The sequence below is a fragment of the Orcinus orca genome, chromosome 18 (assembly GCF_937001465.1).
Source record: "Orcinus orca chromosome 18, mOrcOrc1.1, whole genome shotgun sequence".
Taxonomy (NCBI): Eukaryota; Metazoa; Chordata; class Mammalia; order Artiodactyla; family Delphinidae; genus Orcinus; species Orcinus orca.
In genome coordinates this window covers 26,241,963-26,247,962 of record NC_064576.1, presented here as the reverse complement: position 1 = coordinate 26,247,962, position 6,000 = coordinate 26,241,963, and positions in this window count along the sequence as shown.

Below are 6,000 nucleotides of genomic sequence, written 5' to 3'. Positions count from 1 at the left end.
TGGGAGCTGGTAGAGCCAAGATTTCAACCTGGTTTGTCCGATTCCAGAGCCTGTTCTGCCATACAGCCCCAAGAAGTGTGTGTTCCTTTAGCTTGTGAAAGTGCAGAATATTCCAAACACAGCAGGCAGTCAAATGCCATGGAGAGCTAGTAGTCAGGAGAGGCAAGAGCAGTGGTGGGACCAAGAGGAGGGGACTTGTTGGACCTTAATCCATGCACATTCTGTATCAGACCCACCCCTCTTTGCATACATCATTGGCATTTACTGGTATCGATTAAATAGTGTCCAGTAAAATAGTAACCCAGTGTTACTCCTTGGACAGCAAGAAATAGTCCAAAAAACTAAGGCATAAAATTCTGATCCCCCTTGGGCAATGGAACTTCCCTCAGATTTTCTGGGACATGGGCTCATTAGACAATTAGCAGATGTGTTAGTGTTGACCTTTCTGTTACCAATCTAGTGATTTTCTTATTGGACTAATGACAGGTAGCCTCATTAGGAGCTGTGGGCACAGAGAAATCTTCGTTGTCGCTGGACAAGTGATGATCTTTGTTAATTTGGGGTATGGCATTCTACTTCTTCCCAGCGTCGGGGAAAAGGTAATGGCAGCAGCTAGTGAGCCCTAACTGTACATTCTGGAAATGAAGGAAATTATTTATTATTATTTTTTTCTGTAGAGTATGCTCGTGGATTAATTGCATTAACTGGTTAACTTAACCTAAGATTGACTTGTTCCTTTGGCCCTGTGGTTGTCCCTACCAGGGGCAATGGTAGGCATGTGGCGAGCCTAAGCTGTAGTTAGGCCAGCAGGGTCTGAATCCTGATGCCTTGATTTATCTTGGACAAGGCATTTAAACTTTCTGCACATTAATTTTTTCATTTCTAAAATGGGAATAATAAGATAATACATTTTTTTAAATTGTCATTTGTCATTGGCGGGGGTGGGGGGGCCGGTTCTGTATAGTAATTGTGATGGTATTGTGCTCATGATGGTAATTGACACTTGGTCTATCTCTCAGGGTACCAGAAAGTGAAACATTAGTCACAAGAGAGATTGTTTTTTTTTTTTTAATGGCCTTTCTTTGATATTTGTCATTCTCCCAGAGAAAGGGGAAAAAATAAAATGAACTGGTTTAAAAAAGAATTAACAAAGGTTTTTTGGGTTTGTCTTCTATTTTAAGGAGCTAGAAAGTCAAAGGACTTTAAAGGCTATCTCTACTCATATTTTCAAGCCCATGGTAAATTACTACAGTAATGGCCCTGCAATTTGTTCACACTTTCCATATCCACTTTCACAGTTTCCTCCCACAGCAATTTTGGACTTGGCCATGTGATTTGCTTTGACTAAATGAGATTAAAGCAAATATGCTGAGATAAATGTGATACAAGTCAATAACTTGAAAAGTACTTGCACATCCTTTTGAACCCTGAGAACCCCAGACCACCATGTGAAGAAGTCCCAACTAGATCCAGCCTGTGAACCACCAGACGTGTGAGAAAGACCATCCTAAACCACTCAGCTTCTGCCCAGCCAGCCCAAACTATAATGTCCCAGCAACTCACAGAATGATAAGAAATAATAAATGCTTTTAAGCCATTAATTTGAGGTGGTTAGTTATGTAGTGAACACTAACTGACACAGAGCCCAACAAACACATGCTCAGGCTTGTGGTCTCTATCAACATGTATTTTTCTTATGACACAGCTCTAACTTTCCTTCTATCATTCATTCAGCCAATATTCGTAGCTGATTTACTTTTATGAAAGGGGATTCAGGGCTTCCCTGGTGGCACAGTGGTTGAGAGTCTGCCTGCCGATGCAGGGGACACGGGTTCGTGCCCCGGTCCGGGAAGATCCCACGTGCCGCGGAGCGGCTGGGCCCGTGAGCCATGGCCACTGACCCTGCGCGCCCGGAGCCTGTGCTCCACAACGGGAGAGGCCACAGCAGTGAGAGGCCCGCTTACTGAAAAAAAAGGAGATTCATGTTTTGAATGAAATTAAGGTAACTTATGGCATCAAAGAGTGCTGAACAGCAAGCCTAGGCAATAGGAACCAGCACACCTCTAAGAATCAGAGCAGCCAATATTTGTTCCTTCATGGACTTTTTCTATAGGGTGCTCCTGCATTCCAATGACACAATAGCAACCACCTACCCTGGGCTTCTCTGTTCAAGATACAAATGATCAGGATAAAGAAGCTAATCGATTGAGCTTGAGTCTATGTCTGTCTCTTCACCAAGGAAGAGGGATTTACTACCAGCGTAAATTGGAGGACAGGGCATGTAATCACAGATAACACTTTAACAGGAATCAAATTCTGATTCTTTTTCTTCAATAATTACCTTATTTGCATGTAATTTTCCAGAAGATGGATATTAATTTAATTTGGGAATTGTATGTCCAAAAGGCAAATTCAAATCACAAGTAAAACACACAAGCACCCGTATAGGCCAAACAAAACCAGTGGAAATTATCATTGTGAAAGACTTACTGGGAATTGAAGAAACAATAATGATCTATGAGAGCTGCTTAGCTGAGAGGTTCTGGATCAGGGTCTCTCGTGAAGTTGCAGTAAAGATGTCTGCTGGGGCCACAGTCTTTGAAGATTTGTCTGGGGCTAGAGAATCTTCTTCCAAAATAGCTGTTGGCAGGAGTCCTTTGTTCCACACCATGTGGGCCTCTTCATGAGGATGTTTGTGCCTCTTGACATTGCAGCTGGCACCCCCCAAAGCAAGCAATCCAAGAGAGAGCAAGCAGGAAACCACAATATCTTTTATGAATTAGCTTTGGAAGTCTAATACTTTCAATTTCACCACATTTTACTCATTAGAGTCAAATACAGCCCACATTCAAGGGGGAAGGAATTAGTACTCACCTTTAGAAATGAGATGTATGAAAGAATTTGTGGACGTATTTTAAAGCTATGGCACTACCCTTGAGGCTGGGTGAATACCACATCAGTGATTCCTTCAGCAGCCTCAGCAGAGAATTGGCTGTTTGCCTGCCTATACTACCTTTTGGGATAGAGACTTTAATGATATGTTGGTTAATGTTTATCAACTGCCTTTCTAGAAAACAAAATGTATAGATACATATGTATGTATATAAGTTGTACTGATATAAAAGATGTGTAGCACACAATTTACAAATAATGAAATATACAATACTCTTTATTATAAATTCCATACAACAAATTGGTTCTCACAAAATGTTTTAGTTGATTTTTGCCAAGTGCTTATATGTGTAACATTTTCTGCATCACTTTCTTACATCTAGACAATCAACAAAACAATAAATCAAGCCCAGCTCTGTAGCACTTGCCATTTCCAAATGTTCCCACCATAGCCAATTTCAAGTTACTGACATGATGTCACTGAATGCAGAGTTGGAAAGAAAGTTGCAGTAACACACCATTATACAGTATTTTCACTATACATATACAATAGATGTAAATAACCTGAGTGGCATAAATAATAATAAAATAAAGTAGAATAATTAGGAAATCAGTTTTGAGTACTTTTTTGCCTTTTTAATAGAATTAATGTTATTTTAAGTTTAGATAATTTCATTTTTAATAGAAGCTGTTTTTAACAACTAGCTTGCAAAATTCTTGAAAAATTAACAGTCACGTTTCATAAGCTGCTAACAGCTGACATCAGCACAACATTGACTAGAAACACCTTTATCTTCCACCACATGGGGAATTCCCAATATTTCAACAATCAGAATTGAACCCATGAACCAACCAACAAAAACAACATCTTACATAAGAAGCATGAGTAGTTTGAAAGAGGAATGTCAGTAGAACAAACAACTGGAAAATACAACTGATAAAACAGAAAGATGAAAACCTGAATTGCTTTTTTAAGGCATCGTTAAAGAAATTTAAGTAAAGCAGAAAATAATTAAATAATTTAGTAGATAAATAGAAGGATAAGTTGGTCACCACTGAGACACTAATCAATGGTCTGGAATATAGAAATAAAAAGAGAAGAGAAGTAGCTAGTAGTTTTGCATGGCACATCGTAATCATAGATTATGCTATCATGACAAAGAACAAAACAATATTTACAGTTACTCTAAATTGTCATGTTAATCATTGTTTATGCAAATATTTTATATTCCTTCTAACTTCAAAATATGCATATATTTTAAATCAATTAAATGTTAATATGCTAACCCAACAGGTAGGTTTTATGATTACTGTAGCTTGAAAGCCATAATAAATTTAAAAACTAAAGTTCTTCTTTACGTATTGTGGTGTATGTAGAATTCATTCCTGTACAACCCAATTATGTGGTACCATATTTAAGGATGTATTAAAGGCACATACTGAATAACGTTTTAAGATTTGTATTGAAATGCTCATCTTACTTGGCAATATTAGTGACATATTAGCAAAACTTAACATTTATAAAATTTTGGAAAACACAGTTTAGAATTACTCTCTTAAATATTGGCAAATGAATTAATGGCATTAATCATGCGCAAGTTTGTTTCTAAATAAAACCAAAATTTACTCTGATATGCTACTACAGATCCAGCAGAGGGAGCTCAAACATTTTTGTTTTGTTTTTTAACTAAAGAAACTTATTTTCTCTTTTAAAAGCTGCTGGATTCTGAAAAATGATATAGTTATTATTTAAATAATATAAATGTATTACTAAAAAGAATATCCTATTTCTTATTAAAATAATAAATATATTCCCAAACAAAAAAAGATATCATTATCATTTATTTTACTTAGAAATGGCAGGCAATTAAAATTAATTCTGTCCATTTATTTTTCCAATAGCCTTTACTTAAAAAAATTTTTTTTCTTACCAAGATTTATGGTTCTGGTAAGGTAGACTGAACTAAAATGAAAACCTTCCAGTTGCAAATATAGAACATGATAGGTAAAATATGACACATTTTATTTTTTATTTTTTTTCTCTATTTTTCTTGACCAATATGGATAGAGGCTTATCAATTGTATTTTTTTTAATTTCACAGTTTTTATTTAATCTTTTCTAAATATGGCGCTGGATAAATCCAGAACAAAATAACAAGAGTTCCCAACAAAGGAGCCAGGTTGGTATTAGCACTATCCCCTTTTGGCTACCTCCCCAACCTTTTGGGTTTTATTCTTTGAAATATGACACATTTTAAATGTAATTCTTTCATATGTAATAAAACATAAACATGTTTCCCTCAGCTCAATGCTCAGCCCCTCCACATTCATGGGTAAACATTCATTATTAATTTCTTATGTATCCTTCCAGAATTTCTTTATGAATATACAGATATATATGTGTCTTATTCTAATCTATTTTTTTTCTTATGCAAAAAGCACCATATCATATACCCTATTCTGTATCTTGCTTTTATTACTAATATATCTTGGAAATCTTTCCATAAATCTATTGTAGATTACTCCTTTTTTTCTTCGACATTTGTATAGTAGATAGCAAGTGCATTTTAGGAATATATCACAATTTATTTACCAGTCCCCAGTTGATAAACTTTTGAGTTGTTTTCAGTCTTTTTCTATTGCAAATAATGCTTCAATAATAATCTTGTATACATGTGCCATGTTATACATGTGAAAATTATGTCTGAAGGATAAAGTCCCAAAAGTGGGATTGCTAGGTAAAAGGACATGTGAGTGTGTAATGTTGACGGATATTGACATCATGAAGGTTATACCAATTTATATTCCCTCAGGAGCAATGGAGCCATTTTGTTATAGTATTACCAACTGAGTGTTACCAAACTTTTGAATTTTGCCAATCTAATAGATGAAAAATGTATCTAGTTGCAGATGTATTATATATTTCTCTTATTATGAGTGAGCTATCACTGTCGGAGTTATTTGTATTTCCTTTCCATGAGCTTACTGTTCATAATCCTTTGCTCGTTTTCTTTTGAGTTGTCAGTCCTTTTCTTATTAATTTTGTAGGCTGTCTCTCTTTATTAGGGAAATTAACCCTTTGTGATGTGTGTCACCACTTAGTTGTCT